The 21,228-nt window shown below is 36.1% G+C and overlaps 1 pseudogene; it reads left to right on the forward strand.

Annotated features, from left to right (window-relative positions):
- Positions 1 to 21,228, forward strand: part of LOC141332898 (uncharacterized) — a 160,707-nt pseudogene that overhangs the window by 71,157 nt on the left and 68,322 nt on the right.

Raw genomic sequence — 21,228 nt, forward strand, 5'->3', positions numbered from 1 at the left:
CAGTTTCTCTCATCAGTTCTTATCATCACACGATTGATTCATGATATAGAGAGCGAACTGAGACGCACCTTCTCTGTTACTAAAGGCTAACGCTAAGTATCTAAATCACTAAATAAAGCATTGCAACGTTACATTTAACAATACTGCATTTATTTTACATAGCTTGAAAAAAACGCTTTAATTTATGTAACAGTTTGCATTATATAAAAACACAAAACTACAAACCTTGTTCAGATGAATCACAACAGATGAGGAGCACTGCGCGTCTGAAAGACGTCACATCATCAGAGCAAAATAAAAGTCCCGCCTTTTAGTCTTCTCTCTAGAATCACAAACACATCATAGAAATGTTGTCATGTAAAATCGAATGGTGATGCTTTCCCAAAGTTATTAACATCGTAAATCGAGGAAAACTTTTTTTCTATTTATTTATTTCCTTTAATGTACATTTAAAACACTATACTTTCTGTTTTTATACATTGCCATTAAATTCACACAAAACTAGTCAATGCTGCTGCATAACTTACAAAGAGGGTTCTGAGTGTTTAAAATGCAAATTCATTCACTGTCCCATCGGATTGTTTTAATTGCATTTTGTACTAAAAGCTGGAAAAAAAAACAACGTTGAGAAGTGGATCTGAAATTTTCTTCCTGTTTCACTTTATTCGGGTAAAGAATAACGTCGGTCAGGGAATTAACAGTGCGTGCGCCGCTGCTGTAAATGGAGTTTACCAAATATTCTCTATCGCTCTGCCCAGTGCCCACAATATTCACAATCCAAAGATAGGGAAAAGGAGTTTAACTTTGGTATAGTTTGTGCATACCTGCTTGTTATATACATTTTATATTGAAGATATTGACTCGTTAAATTAAGGCCCACCCAAAATTACTACGGCCCATCCAAAGATTAAATCCTGGCGCCGCGCCTGTGTAGGTTCTGGTTCTCAATTACTTATAAAAAATAAAAATGGATGAACAAACATGGTCAAGAGCCAGGAACAAGAATAATAATATATGTTGGAAGTGTAGGGACGCAAAATAGAGAAAGAGGAAGAAGATGCCAGAGACACAGACACATTTCAGATCAAATTAGAGTCTCACAATGGCCGAGGCAAGATGGAGAATGCAGCCAAATATTGGGTTTTATAGACCGATTGCACTGTATAGTGCTACATGCACAGTTGTGGATGCACAACCCTTGTGCATGCAGAAATTCAGCCTTGTGCTTTTTCAGTGTAATCCAAACCATAGAAATACTGAAAACATTCACTGACTGACTGACTACAGGACTTTAACATTTTGACTGTATTGTTTGGAACAATGACAAAAGGATTTGTAATTCCCATGGGAGTGATGTTTCTTGACACAAATTCTTTTGAGAGATGTAATATGGATTTTTAGTAAAGTACAGAATTTTCCAAGTAATCCATTGTGTAATGCTGTTTGCACAAATTGTTTTGAGAAATTAACTTACAATTTTACTTGCAATATTAAGAATGATTCGAGAAATGCTACAAATAGACATAGATAGTTAGATAGATTTGATATTTACCTTCATGTCCTCAGCATCACTTCTGTAGCCACGATTGCAGATTTTTGAAGTGCCTCTCAACAGTTGCACCGCAGGATGGACTGCCAAAGACAACTGCAGCCCTATGAACCATGTCATCCAGTTCTTTCAAAATGCTTGCAGTTGTGAGGGCCCCAAACACATGCATTGCCAAGTGGAAGTGGTTAGTTGCACTGTGAAAAGTTGACTTGAAATAAATTGAATTCAAATGTGAAATTATGTACTGCAAGTTAATTAATAGGACTAACATGACAGCATTAATGGTGATAACTTGTGTGTACTAAAAACAACTGCTATATTAGAAATGTGGATCATCATCATCATTCTATACATTTTGCAGGGAGAACTAAGAGCTTTGCAGTAGTAATAGGTATTGCTTACTACTTTTTGCACATTTCCTTGGCATTCTTCATCACATGGCTGAGGCATCTATGAAGAATTGGCACCTCAAACTCTTCACGTTTTCCTTTTCCACTGGCAATTTTGTAGTAGTGGTTAATGGTGTCAGTCAGGTTTTGTTGTTGTTGCAAATGACAGGCATATAGCCTGCATTAATACAATCGACCCATCACAAAGGAGCATGACAGGCGACAGCATACCCTTCCTCCCAAAGTACCTAGCCACATCTGTTTGAAATGCCTCAAGAAGATATGTGACGGAGGCTGTGGTGTGGTCACAAGTAAGGTAAGTGGCAACAGGTAATGGAGATGAAGTTTTGTGTGGATTCCTAACCACCAGCGCGTAGACATAAAAAGGACGAGAGCCTGTCTCTTTCCGCATGATGCCAGTGGCATCGAGATAAATGATATCCTCCTGTCATCGTTCCTGATATATCTGTATACTTCTCTGTGACCAAAGTAGCACCCCTTTTGGGTGTCACATAACTTTCTGGAGCACCTCATCAGGACTGTTAGTTTTGTTGTGCAGCATAATTTGAAGGCTGATTATTTCATTGTGGTGTTGGCGGCTTGTCTTACGTGCTTCCCAAGAAATGTTTTTCAAGACATTGGGATTTGGAGCAACATCCTTTTTAAATTTTGGTTTAAAACACAATATAACAATCATCACTGTTGACTGTCACCAACAAGATAAATTTATATGTACATACACATTTGCACACATAAGTGTGTGTGTGTGTGTGTGTGTGTGTGTGTGTGTGTGTGTGTTGTGATCATTTTTATTGTTATTTTCATAATAATTTGTGTTTTCACAATTTCCTCGACTAATATTTGTTTGGTTTTGTTCTATTAAGATTTTTTTTTAATACAAATTAATAACGTAGTTGATGGACATAGTTATAGCACAGAATTTTCATCTATGGATGGTAGGCTAAAATTACTCACCCCAAATACCTTGAACGACCGCACTCTGGGAGGAAAAAAAAAATCCAAAAGGCATTACATTACAATAAGTCATTACGATTAAAACTTACATGTTCTTGGTTTAGGTCTATAAATTGCTTACATTACATAATCAATAAATCAGTTTTCAAAGTTATAATCACTGGTATTATTTTTACATAATCAACGAGCATATATAATATATAATATAGCTATTTTATAGAGTTGCTAAAAAAATTTAATAAAAGTTGCAATCACCCTGGCTCTTTCTTCAACATCTTTCCAGTCCTCGTACAAACCTACGATTTTTAGGTGTTTAACCTGACGCAACAATTTTGATGTGAAATTATAATGGTACTGTAGTGGGCATTGATCCCCTCTTAATGGATGGCTGTTTAGGTCTCACAAGTGCCTAACAGGACTTATTGACGTAACATTTTGGACACTTGGCACTATGTTTCACGCTATAACCAGCATAAATATTTCATGATATTGTTTATTTTTCAAACACTTAGTAATTAATAATCATTAATTTGAAACATAACGTTAGATGTATAAATATATATATATATATATATATATATATATATATATATATATATATATATATTAATAAACTACTGCTCAAAGGTTTGTAATTAGTAAGAGTTGTAATGCTTTATAAGGAAGACTTTTATTTTTATCAAGACTGCATTTATTTGATTAAAAACGGAAAAAACTAACCCTAGGCTTTTGAAAAGTAGTGTAAATTGTTAGAAAATATTTATATTTTAAATAAATGCTGATATTTATAACTTTTAATTTATCATAAAGTCTTGAAAAGTTTCTAGCACTGATAATGAATCTGTAAATTAGAATGAGTTTTAAAGGATAATTTGCCAGTAAATACTGGAGTAATGAAGCAAAAGCTTTGATTCCAGAAATAAATATAATTTTTGATGTATATTAAAATAGAAGAACATTGTTTTACAATCACACTCACACTTCTTGAGGCTAGCGCTGTGGCAAGGTGCACTTTCAATCTGAGGTGAAAGTGATCTGTGCAATGTAGAACTTTTATCTTTATAGCTTCTTAAAGTAGAGACAAAACTGTGCATAAATCAGACTTTGTTGGGCTCTTATTTTGTAATTCCACATCAGATAAGCCATAGACAGCATCATTCAAAGTGTGTGTTTTTGCAGCTGAATATGAACTGGAACCCTATTGGAAAGAACGAGGCGGGTGCTGGGGAATGACTGATCTTGACAAGAAACAATGACTGTGACTCCAACAAGTCTGGGAAGAAAAATGACACAGACTCAACCTTAAAATATCTGTACGAAGACCTACTGCACATGTTTTGTTTGATAGAATAGTAAAAGTTTTCAGTAAACGCATGCAATAAAATACAGCTTTGGAATGGTTACAGATCTGCTAAAGCTCCTTTTGTCATTTGAATGTATTTCTCTGCTTGATGAGAGTGAAATATTGAAAAGGATTTTGGATTTATATTATGCTGTGCCAACAAATGTTGTCTTGGTCTGTCAACCTAGAAAATAAAGACTCCTCAATATCTTAATGCTCTGTTTCTTTCTCATTTCTCATGTATAGATTTTTCACTGAAAAGTTATCTTTAACTAAAAAATAAATAAATAACCAAAGTGGAGGTTCACTTAATAATAATGATAATAATTGTTTAATTTATATAATGCCTTTCCCAGGCTCAAGGAACTTTCCAAGGTACACCAATGCAACAAATACTCATTACAAAAATAACAATTAAAAGGGCTTTGGACAGTCACCCAATATAGTCACAAATAATGCAACTGCATATAGCACAAATACACAATACTATTTAGTGATAGTGTTGATTGAACAAGTTTGTTTTAGGCTTTGATTTAAATTCACGGAAAGAGGTAACCGTTCTGAGGGCCAAGGGGAGCGAGTTCCAAAGTTTGGGTGCCGTGACAGAAAAAGACCCGCCACCCATTGAAGATTAGCAGAACCTAGGCACACGAAGCAGTTCTGAACCAGAAGACCAGAAGTGAGAAGGAATATAGGAAGAGAGTAGCTTGTGAAGATAGAAAGGAGCAAGACCATTGAGTGCCTTAAAGATGAGCAGAAGAACTTAGTATTGGACACTGAATGATACAGGCGACCAGAGAAGATTAAATAAAACGGGGGTTATAGAACTATATTATATGCTCTTTCTAGACTCTGACTCAGCATCATTGGTGTGCAGTTGGTGTAGTTTTTGTCTGATCGAGTAATAAAATGTAATTATCGGACAAAACCGATCCCTAGTTTGTTATTTTACATTTACATTTTTACATTTTTTTACCTGAATCCTGTATTTAAAAAACAACTCTTTATTTAATTACTATTTTATTTAATAATTTGTTATTGTATTACTGTCCGTTTACTTGTCTTTAATGTTTGAAATTTATATTACTTAAGCGAGAGATTTTTGCAGTTGCTGTGTTTTAAGTAATAAATATAAAAAAAGAAGTTGTATTTTCTCTTTAAGAGGTCAGCCACTATTGCTCACTGTAATATTATGCTGACGAAAAAAAGTAATTTGAATATGTATTTCTCCAGTTCTCTGAGAAGTTTTATTATTTGAATGTTTTTTGTACATATCTATGCACTTTTTAGAGACAGCAGCGGCGCGTGAACAAGACTTTTATTTTATCTGGTGCTGTGACGTCATAGATCAGCGCCGCGCTCCTGCGTCTGTTTGAGCTGAAGAAAGGTTTGTGGTTTAAATCATTTAAAGTGTTCAAACAGATATAACGCGGTCAGTCTACTTTATCGTTTTTACAAACATTGTAAATGTAATTAATCATTAGGTTACACGAATAACAGAAGAGGTGCGATCGTTTCGGTCCGTATTTAGTGAATCAGATAAACACGGATCTTTTCAAAACTCCAGTTCACAAATGATTCAGTGTTTTGAATCACCGCACACTGTCGACATCTGCTGCTCAAAACACTGGAAATACAACGACAACAACAGAAACAAACAAACGTGTAATGAACTTTTACGAACAATAGCAGTTTTCTGTGTATAATCTAAGTTATTAAACGCAATATAATCATTAAATGCTTAATCTTGATTAAAACTAAATGGTAATTTCTGTACTGTTTTTTTCTGTACAGATATTTATTGGTAAAATTTGAGTTTTGAACAATAATCAGGCCATTAACTCTTTTGTCACTGAACTAGGGGCTGATTGAGATCAGTGTTGCCAGATTGGGTTGATGATTTCCAGCCCAAGAGCTCACCAAAACCCGTCCACTTCAACAAAAACCAGCCCGAAATTTGAACTGCCTAAATAATGTGATAGAATTGTATTGCCATGTCATTCAAGGTTAACGAGGACAGTTTTGGTCACTTTAAAATTATATAGTTAAATCAATTTCACAGGAATATGGAACAAAACTGGGAAAATGCATTAATGGTTGTCGGAAAATATGCTGGCTTTTTTTTTTTTTTTTTTTTTCCAAAGTGGCAATCAAGAAACCCTTGGAAAAACATGCTTTATTAGCAATAATTCCACATTAAAAATAAGCAAATTTTTGTGCAAAAAGTGCACAATAAAGTGACGAGAAAGCAATGTAATTTAGCTGGCATTTACTCTTGTTCATGCACAAACCCACGGCAGCAAAAAAATGCGTTATTCATCGATGCATACTGAATAATAATCGGAAAGCTAAAATAATAATAAGAAAAATTACCAACAATAATGCGCTTACCTTTGTCTTGTGGGTTATCTTCAAACAAAGCACGTATTTCATGGAGCACACATTTTAAAACAATGCAGAACGTTGTGTCAAAACTGTTGTTTAGTCCAGCAGCTGTCAATGCCAAGTATAGCAGAGTAGTCTGGACGGTGTAAAAGATGTTCTGATGAAGCACAGCATCAGTCCCATGTTCAGTTTTGATTTTTATTAACTGTTTATTCAGCTGTTTTCTAATTTCAGTTACAATTCTATTTAGAAGTCTTCAATTCATCTCTCACCACTTGTAATCCACGTTGTAAGATTTGAGTGACTTAGACTTTTTATCGTATAACTTATATTTAGGCCACTTTGCCATCACAGTTACTTCAATAAAATGAATGAATGAACATATAGCTGCATATTTAAAATCTTGCCCGTCTTAGTGGCAAAACCCCATCAGTCACGTGTCTCTGTTAAACTGAGCCAATAAGGGTTGCGTTGAGGACAAATGAGTTGATGACTGTGCTACACATTATTTTACTGTGATACTTTGAGCTCTAACATAGTAAATTAACATGACTAATGATAAAAGAGAAGGAAAGCAGCTGATTGGGCGGCTTTCAATTTTTTTTAAGCAGCCCAAATTTTGTCCACCCGCCCAATGCCTTATTATCTGGTCCAAGCCGTTCAAAAGACACAAGCCGCCCAATCTGGCAACACTGATTGAGATGCACACAGAGATTTAGTTTGCATTGACTTTCTTTCTGTTAATTGTTTGCATTTTGAACAGGACAAAGTGTTCAACCACACAGAAAAACTTCTGGTGGAGCAACAGAGATCCATGTGACACACTTTTATAAAGATGGCATTAATTAAAGAGGAGAGTGAAGACGTGAAGATTGAAGAAACATTCAGAGTCAAACATGAAGATACTGAGGAACAAACAAAGATGGAGTTTATTAAAGAGGAGAATGAAGACATTGAAGAGGCATTCAGAGTCAAACATGAAGATACTGAGGAACAAACAGGTTGGTTTTTATTCTCAGAGCTGAAATGAATTGTATTTATAATGCCATACAATGTAGAAATGTAGAGTCATTTGACAGAAGTGTGGAGAGCAGCTGAGAATCTGTGCATTTGTTATTATAACATCATACATTTAAGTTGTAACATTAATATGGAATCAGCCTTAACAAAAAATATATATGTACTGTATATCTGTAACATTAAACTGAATTTCAGCTTCTAATTATAAGCCATTGATTTCTAGCACTTTAGCTAATTATGCAAACGTATCCAAGAATTTTTTTTTTTTTTTTGAACAAAGCAAACCTTGAAATTGAAGTGATCACATTTGGCTACTGCATGCTGTCTACATTTGTTCATTTAAAGCTCTTTGGTGAGCAAATAAAACAGCCAGTGGACACTAAGTAGGGCTGGGTAAAAAATATTGATTCTCCGATTTTAATCGATCTTGAGTTTAACGCAACGATACAGGAACCCCCCGAATCGATTCTTAATGCACGTGCTTCACGTAAGAGGATATGAATATTCACCTCTCGTCCTGAAGGTGTCACCATCTTATTTATTTATAGTGTTTCCTATTCATTAACTAGAGTGTGGCGGCCCGCCACAGGCTAATCTGTCCCACCACAGTTTTATTATAAACTGAAAATATATTCATACTCGTCATTTTAACATAAAATGTCTTTAAAGGGATAGTTCACCCAAAAATGAAAATTTGATGTTTATCTGCTTACCCCCAATGCATCCCAGATGTAGGTGACTTTGTTTCCTCAGAAAACGAACGAAGATTTTTAATGAAAACCGGTGCAGTCTGCCAGCCTTATCATGGACCTGGATGGGCACCAAACCTTTAAAAGTAAACAAAAACATGCACAGACAAATCCAAATTACACCCTGCGGCTCGTGACGATACATTGATGTCTTAAGACACGAAACGATCGGTTTTTGTGAGAAACTGAACAGTATTTATATCATTTTTTACCTTTGATACACAGCCACGTCCATCTCTCCTGAGCACGAGCTTGGCATCAGTCACGTCACATGTGTAGCGCTCTGTCATAGATGAATTTAACTTAAAAATGTACAAAATTTTCATTTAAAATAAAAGTTGTTTAAAATAAACAACTGTGTGCACCCTATTATTAATGTAGTGTATTTCAGTAATAAACTTAAGTAGGAGAGTTTCAGTTACCAGCATTTGTATCAAAATATGGATCCCATGTCTGAAAAACTAACATTTTAAATGAAATATCGATAGCTAATCGATATCGAATCGAAACCATAAAAATAAGAATCGAATCGCCGAATTGAAAACCTCAAAAGCTCACTGAGACTATACAAATGGAATGGAGAATACTTTTTTACGCAATTCTTCTAGTACAATAATTAGATTTTCCAAAATAACTTTTTTTTTTTTTTTTTTAGAACAAGACAATGTAGGCAAGCCTGACAATAAAACAAACTAGGTTAGGTGCCTGTCCTTTCTTTTGTCCAGGTTAATTTCTCAGGGCCTTCTGATCAACTGAATGTGCAAGTAGCAACCATGGTAAATAGTTTTCATATTTTAAAACAACGTCATTAAATCTTGGGCACAATACATTAGGGCTGAACGATATGGACAAAATTTCATATCTCGATTTTCATGCCAGATATCTCGATATCGATACGATACGATATGACTACGGGTTCGGTGAAAACCAAGCATTTCTCAGAAAAAAAAACATTAAAAAACAAAAAAAATTGGAAAGTGTAGTTTTATTTTTAAGAACTCACTGCCAGTCATCAACATTAACATAAATTACCAAAAAAATAACCCGCATTTGGACGCTCGTCTTGTACGGCATAACGCTACTGAACGCGTCAGCAATCAAACTTTGCTTTGGCTTATTTTGGGATGACTGAGAAGTCCCCAGTGTTTCTCTCATTGTCGTGCACTCTTCATGCAGCACCCGATGGTGTTGTTTCAGGTGGTGAAACATGTTTGTTGTGCTACCTTGCTTACGCCTGTTTCACACATACTCCGTATACAGTGTGTATGCAGTCCGTGTGCGTTACGTATGCGGTGCAGAAGCAGCACGGACTGGTTTTGCTTTCACACAGGACGCGTTTGCAGTCCGTTCCTGATCCGCGGCTGTTTACCACAAACACACCATTTATCCGTTATTTTGATTTAAAATACAAACGTGCTTTTTCAGCATTGGGATCCTCTTTTATTGTAGTACAGTAATACAATCGTTCATAGACATATTCACGTTTAAACTCAATAAGTTAAACGTATTATTCAATGCGCTTGACTTCTAGATTTATATATTAAGTTGCTAAAGCAAGTTGCAAAACATTTAGACAGTATAGGTATAGCTTCCTTTTCTTATTAAAATTGGGCTATCACAAATATTTTAAATTAAAACTTATCACAGACAGAAACAGTCGGCTTTCGTGCCTTTCGCATTAAATCGTTATTAAAAACAATCTCTTAAAGAACTTTTCTACCTGGACAAATGCATTATGTTGCCTTGTTTATTTAAAAGTGCACTTTTCCTAGTTTTAAACCTAGCCAAAAAGCCACGTGTTGACTGTAAAACACAGTAGACTTCATTTATATGCATTTATGGTATAATCACCACATTTCCGTGTCAATCCATATTCATTTTTACAGCTAACAATGCGCTGTCACTTTAATCCACTGCTGCAAACGCACCGCTTCTGGGACGTACTGCCGGACAGCAAACGCGTGCAGTGTGAACGCTCTAATCCGTTAACATGGGTGCGGAAAAAAATACGCAACGCATATGCACTGCAGACGGAGTATGTGTGAAACAGGCGTTAGTCGCAATTTTTGTTAAGCACGACCTGCACAACACGTCATATTTATGATTTATGTTTTGGCACCAAGTCAGATTCTGCACTACCACCGGCCGCATTATCTCCCGCACTCATTTTCTTTCTTTTTAATTTCTCCGCTGTCTCTGTAGTGTGTGCGCGCTGTCTTTAGCGGTGCATTCAAGGGCACTCGTAAAACTGATGTTCGTTGTGTGACTGCCAGAGTTGTATGCAGGGCGGGGCGAGCGCGGAGAGGGCAAATCTATATCGTCTATATCGTTGCTTTTTTCGATAGTAATATCTTGAAAGTTCATATCTAGATATAGATACGATAACGATATATCGTTCAGCCCTACAATACATTAAATATAGTTGGTTGCAGCCTAATTATTTATTAATATTAATTTGGTAATATTTCTATATACTTTTATGTTTAGACCATAGACTGTAAAAAAAGATGGACAACGCGTCTCCGCTTCTTTCCACTATAGAAAAGTGAAGCCAAAACAACTCAAAATGGTCGCTACCATCTTGGGGGAAATGATGTCATTTGGAGCCAGATTCTGCGCAGTAAAGGTTTGTTTGGAGCCAGAGCATGCGCAGTAGAGTCGTGAGGCGGAGCCGCGGTGTCAAAGTCCTGCCCAAACTCTCGCAGACCAAATCCCACGATCACAATCATGACCCCACACCCTGTTTTTATAGCATCAAATAACTACTTAAAAGCAAACTTATTAGAAAAACAAACACCTGAGCATGAATCAGCATTATAAGAACTACCTCACACGATGGAAATCATCTTTGGAAATAAATTATTTGAAGTGTATTTCGATTATTTATTTTGGCTCACATCCCATTAGATTACATGGAGAGCGGGGTTTATGACCCATACTGCAGCCAGCCACCGGGGGGCAATCGAAAACTTTTGGTTTCACTTTTCAGGACTCGTATGGCACACTTGGTTTATTGTCTATTCTTGAGGTGTAATTACAATATTAAAGTTTTTGACAGAAAAAGTTGAGTGATTTATGAGTGATATTTGAGAGATTAATGACCGTTTTCCAGATCAAAAGATCAGTGGAACAGCCCATTTTTATAATTGGCTTACATAACTGCCCCCTTAATAAAACCTCAGAAGGAATTATTTTGTAAAAAAAAAAAATATATATATATATATATATATATATATATATATGTTGGTAAATGGGGAGTTTTTTCCCTTATTTTCCCTCATCTTTCTCTAAATTTGTTGAATTTTATCCCCTAGGATACATAAAATAGTAGAGTTCAGTCTATATAGATTTTTTTAATTAATTGTATAAAGGCCAACTTATACACTGTAGGAAACCGGCCGACCAGGATCAGGTTTGGACACTCTGGTATAGGATCTAGCATACATAGATATCTACATGTTTTGATGGGTTAACTTTTCTCTTTGTTTTTCCACCTTAGACCTAACATCGCTAAAAGAGGAGAGAGAAGCGCTGAATGAAACTGAAGAGAAAGCTCAGTTTGAAAATCTTCATGATTTCGTATCTGGAGAAAAATCTTTTTGTTCTTTAGAGTCTGGAAAGACTTCTAAGCAAAAAAGAGCGCAAAATACAGGAAATAGGAGCTATTTCACTTGCTTTCAGTGTGGACACAGTTTCACTCGAAAAGAAAACCTTAAAAGGCACATGAGAATTCACACTGAAGAGAAGCCTTACACCTGGAGAAAATTAAAGCTTAAATACCACACGAAAGTTCCCACTGGAAAGATACCGTTCACCTGCCAACAGTGTGGAAAAAGTTTCAAGCAAAAACGATACCTTCATGGCCACATGCGTACTCACACTTTGGAGAGCCTTTTTACCTGCCAACAGTGTGGAAAGAGTTTCAATCTAAAAGCAAGCCTTAACAGACACATGAGAATTCACAATGGAGAGAAACCTTCTACATGCAAACAGTGTGGAAAGAGTTTCAATCTAAAAGCAAGCCTTAACAGACACATGAGAATTCACAATGGAGAGAAACCTTCTACATGCAAACAGTGTGGAAAGAGTTTTAATCTAAAAGCAAGCCTTAACAGACACATGAGAATTCACAATGGAGAGAAACCTTCTACATGCAAACAGTGTGGAAAGAGTTTCAATCTAAAAGCAAGCCTTAACAGACACATGAGAGTTCACAATGGAGAGAAACCTTCTACATGCAAACAGTGTGGAAAGAGTTTCAGGCAAAAAGGATACCTTAACATTCACATGAGAGTTCACACTGGAGAGAAACCTTACACATGCAAACAGTGTGGAAAGAGTTTCAGGCAAAAGGGAAATTTTGAAGTTCACAAGAAAATTCACAATAGAGAAAAGCCTTACAGATCCCCTCAGTCTTTTTTCTGCCAACAGTGTGGAAAGGGTTTCACTCTAAAATCAAGCCTTAAAAGTCACATGATAATTCACACTGGCGAGAAACCTTACACATGCAAACAGTGTGGAAAGAGTTTCTTTAGAAAATCAAAACTTAAATACCACATGCGTATTCACACTTTGGAGAGCCTTTTTACCTGCCAACAGTGCGGAAAAAGTTTCACTCGTAAAGAAAGCCTTAACAGACACATGACAAGTCACGCTGGAGAGAAGCCTTACACCTGCAACCAGTGTGGAAACAGTTTCACTCGTAAAGAAAACCTTAACAGACACATGAGAGTTCACACTGGAGAGAAGCCTTACACATGCAACCAGTGTGGAAACAGTTTCAGTCAAAAAGGAGGCCTTGACAGGCACATGAAAATTCATAATCAAGAGAAGCCTTATTAAGGGTTCCAAATGGAATCCTATACAGGGCTTCTACAATGAAATTCTAATTCACATTTTAAAGCAATGTGTTTTGTCCATGGTACACTTTACCGTGTCAACTGGAAATATGGACTATGGACAAATGGACTCTGTCTACAGTGTAAGAACTTCACATTTGAATGTCATGAATTGAAGAGAGATCTCACAGGAAGTACACTGTTTTTTGGTTGAAGCATAAAAAAGGACACTGTTAGCATTTTAACATCAGTGTGCATGGATTTAATTTGCACACGTCAGTTACTTGCTCATTTCTACTACCAACATTGGCGGTTTTGTGGAAGGCTTTAATAGTCCTATTTTGGAACCATTCCTAAAGGACTGTATTAGGAATTGTCTTATAGGATTGTCTTGTAGACATTTTTTCTGAACGCGGAAGTCACGCCTGACTAAATTTTGAGCATTTCCGGTCTTCTATGTCTCATGTCAAAGTAGCGTATAATCCGAGCTGTTAATCTAATGTTAAATCTATTAAAATGTTTTTAAAAAAGCACATGGCTCCCTAGCGCCATCACTTTGCAATGTTGCAATGACCGTCATTTGTCAGTCTCTCACTTTTAGGTTTAAACTTTATTGTAAAACAATCGTTGTTGAAGAAAAAAAAAATGTTACAAATTATTGTCCTATTTTTCTTACAAAAAAGAAACAAGAGTAATAATAATAGTCAGATATACGTACATACAAAGATACCTCTGAATATACTAACACTCAACCACACTCATATATCCAGAAATACATTGTGATTGATGACACTTGTACAGTTAAAAAAAGAGGATAAAATAAATAAATACATTTATAAATAAAAATAATACTAATAAGGGAGGAGGTGCATTCATTAAAAAGACGGCAAGATGTTAAGGGACTTAAAATAAGAAATAAAACATTTCCACTTTTTAAAGAAATTACTTTTCCCAGAACATCTAACCTTTTCCAAATTTTAGAAAAAACATAGTTTCCACAAGCCATTGAGATGTAGTTGGAGGCTTTTCAGATTTCCAGTGGAGTAAAATACGGCGCCTAGCTAACAATGAAGTAAAGGCTAAAATATCAAGTTGTTTAGAATCAAACTGAGACCAAATCAGGGCATACATCTATACTGACCTGTAACACCTTAGACATAATAGTAATATAATTAATCCAATAATTCTGCAACATAGGACAGGTAAAAAAAAACATATGACTCAAATAACACTGAGATGCATGACATCTGTCACATCTGTCTTCAATATTAGGAAAGATTACAGATAACCTGGCCTTAGAGAAATGTATTCAATGAAATACTTTAAATTGTATCAGGCTAAGACGAGCACAAGAATCGATAGAAATGAGATCCTGGCAACCCCATATCAGAGGAAAGCTGTATGTAACTACAAAATGTGCCATCTCTATACAGGTCTTGAGAACTTTTTAGGCCTCTTTCATGCCACTGCTTGAAAATAGGATCCGTAAGAGATGAGGGAAACATTTGATTCTCCAGTAATGGCATTAATGTTGAAGCAGAAGTAAATTTGAAGTGTTGTCTGGTCTGAATTGACACCAAATCCGAACTATAGCTACCGCTACTGCACTACATGTTAGTGAAGAAGAGGAGACATTGAAAGAAAGAGGAGAAGTAAGCAAAGTCAACAGAGAAGTTGATTTACACGAGTTGGCCTCCCATCTAAATACAAAATTAGGTAATGAGAGCCCACCTCTCAGGTGACATCTATGAAGCAATGATTTTCGAATTCTTGGAGATTTACCACCCCACAAAAAATTAGTAATAATCTGATCAAGAGATTTGAAAAAAAATGCTTCGGTAAATACAAAGGAATACACTGAAAAACAAAAAGAAACTTAGGCAAAACATTCATTTTCACTACATTAATTCGACCAATCAAAGATAAGGCTGCTCCATCTCTGAAAATCCAATTTAGATTGCTCCAACAAAGGAAGAAAATTAGCAGCTATAAGAGAGGAATACGATCTAGTAATATTGATGCCAAGGTATCTGAATCCTGATGTACTTAGTTTAACTGGAACACCAGATTGCATCAAACCCATAGCCAATGAATTGACAGGGAAGCATTCAGAGAATGAGGGACACTTAGATAATTGGGAAACTGGGAATTGGGTTAGAAATATATAATAATAAATCATCTGTGTATAATGACAATTTAATTTCAACACCTGATCGCACCACACCATGAAGCAAAGGGGAGGACCTCAAAACTATTGACAAAGGTTCTATGACCAAGGAAAAAAACAAAGGGGAAAGTGGGCACTCCTGTCGTGCGCCCCGTCCCAATCGAAAATAACTGGACCTAATATTATTGGTATGCACACTTGCCTGAGGAGAATCATATAAAAGATGTATCCATTTAATGAAATTGTTCCCAATCCCAAATTTTTTAAGCACTGCAAACATGTGCCCCACTCCACACGATCAAATGCCTTTTCAGCATCAAATGAAATCACAACCTCAGGTGTTTTTAAGGAGTGTTTAGAATAAATTACGTTTAATAGTGTACAGACATTAAAAAATAATTGTCTATCCTTTTATAAAACCAGTTTGTTCCTCCGATATAATTTTTGGAAGTATGTTTTCAAGGCGAGAAGCTAATACTTTGGCCAGTATCTTGGCATCTACATTTTGCAATGAAAGAGGCCTATAGGAACTGCATAACTTAGGTTTCTTATCGTTTTTTAAAAGGAAAATTGAATGCTTGTGTCTCTGGTAGGGAACCACGCTCTAAGGACTCCATGTACACTGATAAAAGTAGGGGGATCAATTTACTCTGAAATGTCTTTAAAAATTCGACTGGAAAACCGTCAGGCCTTGACAGACAGGTCGGTGTCTCCATCGATCATGAATGAGATGTACTGGGCTGACGATACTTTAACTGCAGTGTTCTCACAGATGGTATTGGCTATTACGCTGATGACATTGGCACATGACTTGTCATTTGCATATGTCATGTTCATTGCAATACCGTTCTTTTTCATGAGCTGCGACATGGGTTTAAATTTAGTAAAGGCGAGCTCTTCTTTGGCGATGGTGTATGCGGTGTTGAATTTTACATTCAGCTCTGCCAATTGCGTGGAACGGTTACGGCTGGCAGCATCCTGGCGATTGATATCTAAAGGGGCATCAAGAATTGTGGAATCAACTGTTGTGACTTTTAAATTATGTAAAGAAGAAGACATAACATGTGAATCAGATGGAGCTTCAGATGTATACAGAGTAGCATAAAAAGATTTCAAAATGGAATTAATCTCTTCATACTTGTGCCGACTCCAACTGGAGCCATAACATAATTACTACTCACCATTAGAAACCCTCAAACAAAAGCTTGAGATCTGCAGAATATACTAGTGATATGAAAATGAAAATGCACATATGTTCAAACATTACAACAGAAAACCTGCTTTGACCAATAACACCACACTTACAGTATAACAATAGGGAAAATGGAAACCTAATTTGAGTTCTAACCACATTGAACAAAGGGGCGTGTTTTGTGTTTTTGGGGGCCCGTAGCAAGTGGTCCCGGGGGGCCCCCCTAGGTGGATTTTGCGAATGTTTCTTTGGTAGGGATGAGTATTGTTTTCATTGTATCGACACTGATACAGTATTGCTTATCGATACCGTTATACTACCTTCTATAAGTTGGTGCAAAAATAATGTAAAAAGATTTTGAAAATTTCAAGTTACTGCAGTTTACAAATTCCTCTAAACAAACAGAAAATGCCACATAAAGCACCTTTTTAAAATAAAAATGCGCTTCAAAGAGAGAGGTTTCCTCAGCATACCACAACATGTTTGAACATCATGCATAAGAGCACAACACAATGGAATAGAGAGTTATAGCATCCCTAGCTATTTTTATGTAATAAAATCAACACATTGACTTTCTCAGGAAGGAGGCGTGATTGCTCCTAAGTGTCCCGCTTATAGGGACATTTTCATCTCTGATTTTATCTACATGATAAAAAAAAGGCTTATTGGTATTGGTATTGGTATTGATACTCCCATCAGGATTGTTACAGCCATTCATTCAGGACCTGAATTTGATTTTGGAAATTGGGGTGAATTCCCCTTTTAAGTGACTCTTGTTGGAGGAAGATTTTTATTTTATTTTTTGTGGTTGAGTTTTTTTTTTTTTTCAATCTGTAATTAATTGTTTAATCATGCTGTGTAGCCTACTTTTGTCTTCACAATAGGCCAATTATGAACACATCGTCTCTGGTGAGCGCAGAAGCGCTGAATGGTTTGAAATACTGGCCGATCTTGTAAAGAAATGCAAATTATAAACTTTAGTGACTATGCATGTAAACTGTGACAATTCCTATTTCATCAGTGCAATGTGCAGCTTGCTTATAGTACAGAAGCGATGTAGTAATTTAAAGCCATTTTGCATTTTAAGAGGGAAATACTGAGAGCTTGCAGAGATTCACTCTTGCTGTTTGTAAAATAACGCCTGACAGAAAGTTTTCTAATTATTTTGTAAGTTATTTAATAAAGAAATATGAATTGCACCTCACCTTTGCCTCAAAATTGTTTTACCTGCGCCGGACAGAGATAGAGACGGTGCCGCTGTACATGCTAAACCTCTCACAGCAGACGCGTCCGGTTATGAGAACAGCTTCTAAATTATTAAAACACAAGTAGGCTATACAGAGTAAAAACAACGCAAATATCGATAACAGTATTGCTTGTCCTAAAGCTGATCAGTAGTCCGGTATTAAACCATTACAAAAATGACCAGTTATCGATTCCCATCTGAAGAAATCGCGTTCCGCGGGGGCCCCCTGGACCACGGGGCCCCATGCAATTGCGTGGGTTACGTGGTGCCTAAACACGCTACTGTGTCCTTATCAGTATTGAGTGCCTCCTTAAAGGGATAGTTCACCCAAAAATGAAAATGTGATGTTTATCTGCTTACCCCCAGGGCATCCAAGATGTAGGTGACTTTGTTTCCTCAGTAGAACACAAACCAAGATTTTTAACGAAAACCGGTGCAGACCGTTAGTGATTTAATGGCAGTGGATGGGCACCAAACCTTTGAAAGTAACAAAAAACATGCACAGACAAATCCAAATCACACCCTGTGACTCGAGACACGAAACGATATGTTTTTATGAGAAACTTAACAGTATTTATATCATTTTTTACCTTTGATACACAGCCACGTCCATCTCTCCTAAGCACGAGCTTTACATCTGGCTCGTTACATGTTTACGTGCTCTGGCGTAGTTTACGCAAACGCCGGAAGGGGAAATCGGTGATAAAAATTCCGGCTCAGTCCATGCAAGCAAACATAATCTTTTACCTTTAAATCGGTTTGAACAATCATCATATAGCACGTAATTACAGTTTTGAATAGCCGCTATACCCACAATCTCTGTGCACTGTGTAAACAATGAGTGTCGTAAACATGCGACAGATCGCTTACGTTGTTTTTGGTTACTTTCAAAGGTTTGGTGCCCATCCACTTCCATTAAATCACTAACAGACTGCACCGGTTTTCGTTAACCGTGTATAAACCTTACAAGTCCAGAAAAATGTAACAACAGTGTAACTCTGACCAGGCTCTTTTTTTGCCCAGACAACATGAAATGGGAGACCACACGTGGAAAAAGATACAAAAAATAGTGACTTATTACAGTTCATATGTGAGATGAAAAATGAGAAATAATAGCAATAATCAGTATAAATGATATGGTATGTGATAGGGATGCACGATATGAAAAATTTTAACCGATACCGATAGTCGACAATTAAGTCCTTCTTGTGGCCGATGCCGATACCGATACCCAATACATTCATATTTTTATATGATAATTTTGTGCACACAGGAAAATACAAAATCTAAGATAAACTAATGAAATTTATATTATATATCTGGGTCTAACAATCATAGCAAACAGTCCTGACTCTTCTAAAAAATTTTAAAGGCTTAAAATTTAATTGATGGAGCACCAGCTTAAGGTGGGAACTGTATTTGAGCAATAATACAGGAAGTAAAGAAAGAATGAACTTGACTGTGTACTCATTTTAATTAAAGTGATTTTGGCAGATCATGTCGTCAACCACCCTGTCACTGGTATGGTCTATTGGCTTGACTGGTGGTTCCAGTTGGCCATCTTCTTCAAGAGAAGGGGAGCTCTCTCACCTCTTACAGTGGCAATGTCTGAAACCTTGCCCTAGGGATGCCAATGGTCATCTCCACCTTGGCCCATCCTCTACTGTGAACAAGGTTGAATTGTGTCTGTGGTCCAGGCTCACATTCAGGGTGGGGGGGTCATCATATAGAACAGACAAGGTTACTTACCTACAATGGTAGTTAATTAAAATACAGAATTAAAAAATTGCAAGGCGGAACATACCCTGTTAAAATTTGTTGCACAACGATGACTGTCTAAAAAAATCTGGCATCATGTACAGACCCTGGTCATTTAGCTTCAACATTAGTGATGAGGTGGGTTGCATCACTTATTACCTAGTCAGAGGAAGCACTAACCAGTGTGATTTAATGGTTTTTCATTTTGATTTAGCGCCCATAATTATATTGTTACCTGCACATTGATGCTATGGAATGACTTCCTATTGAATGAAAGAGCCTTAATAGGAATATGGGTTCCATCAATACATCCATTGACATTTGGGAACTCTGTAATGAGACATATAATCGTTCAAATTACTGTTAATCATATATACAGTATTAATGGCTAGATTAAGTAGTGCTAGGCAACTAACATATCTAGCCTAGAATATCATAGAAAGGACAAACCTGCACCTCTGTGTAATTTGAGGCCAGAGAACTGCACAAATATGTGTAGGAACCGTTTCAGTGCAAGACATACTGTGCAAATGACCTAACATACAGTAGCCTTTCCACATGTTCTGCATTGTCCACATTGTGCACGAGTGTGGTATATACTAAATAAAATAAATAAATAAATGTGAAAGTAATTAACTTGGGAAAATGTTGAAAGAAATACTTAAGTAAATAAATACTTATATGTGGAATAAAAATAATAGCAGAAGTAAATTAATTTTTGTGGAAAAAAATATATTAAATAAAAAATGACACAAAAGTATAAATACTGCCCATTTATTTGTTAGTTTGTTTGGTCAGCTTTAAAATAACAAAGATGCTTGTTTTGCCTTTAAAAATCTCATATATTAGACACTGTATTAGTAGTTATTATCAGCACACAGTTAGACAGCATATATTTCAATAAAACTTTATCCTTGCACTATGTGACTGTAAACACAGCAGCACGTGAGAAGGACTTTTATTTTGATATGGTGATGTGACGTCATAGCGCTGCACCGGTCCTGTGTTTCAGCTGAAGAAATGTTTGTGGTTTTAATATTTTACTGTTTTTAAAGTGATACAATTTTGTTCATATTGTTTAAATACAAGCGATGTAAAGTTAATTATTATTGAATTTAACACCGTAATGCTTTATATAACGTTAATGAATGTAATTTTGTGTAAATAAAGCGCATTCGCATATTAGTAACAAACAGTGAGTCTCATATCCCTCGCTATACAGTGAATGAGTTCATCCTAAACACCAGTTCAGTCTCTGGCCAGCAGTGATGAAGAAACGGAGCTTTTCTGAACTCCGAGTCAATTGAATCAAATGCTTTGCAAAATGACTCACTGTTTTGAATCACTGCACGCTGATGAAGAGACCTGCTGCTTAATATTGGCTCAAAACAGTGTAGATGCAATAATGACATTTACAAACAGCAAACGTTTTCATTGAATAAAAAAAAAAAAAAAAAACATACAAGTAAATACCACATATAAATCTTAATACAATATAAACCTTCTATATAATATGTGTCCCTTTATAAATGTAAGTGCTAGTTTTTGTTTTGTTTTTTTCTCTCAGGTAATTTAAATCCATTAATTCTCACTATGAGTCCCATAACAGTGTTGTAAT

The sequence above is a fragment of the Garra rufa genome, chromosome 4, assembly GCF_049309525.1.
Source record: "Garra rufa chromosome 4, GarRuf1.0, whole genome shotgun sequence".
NCBI lineage: Eukaryota > Metazoa > Chordata > Actinopteri > Cypriniformes > Cyprinidae > Garra > Garra rufa.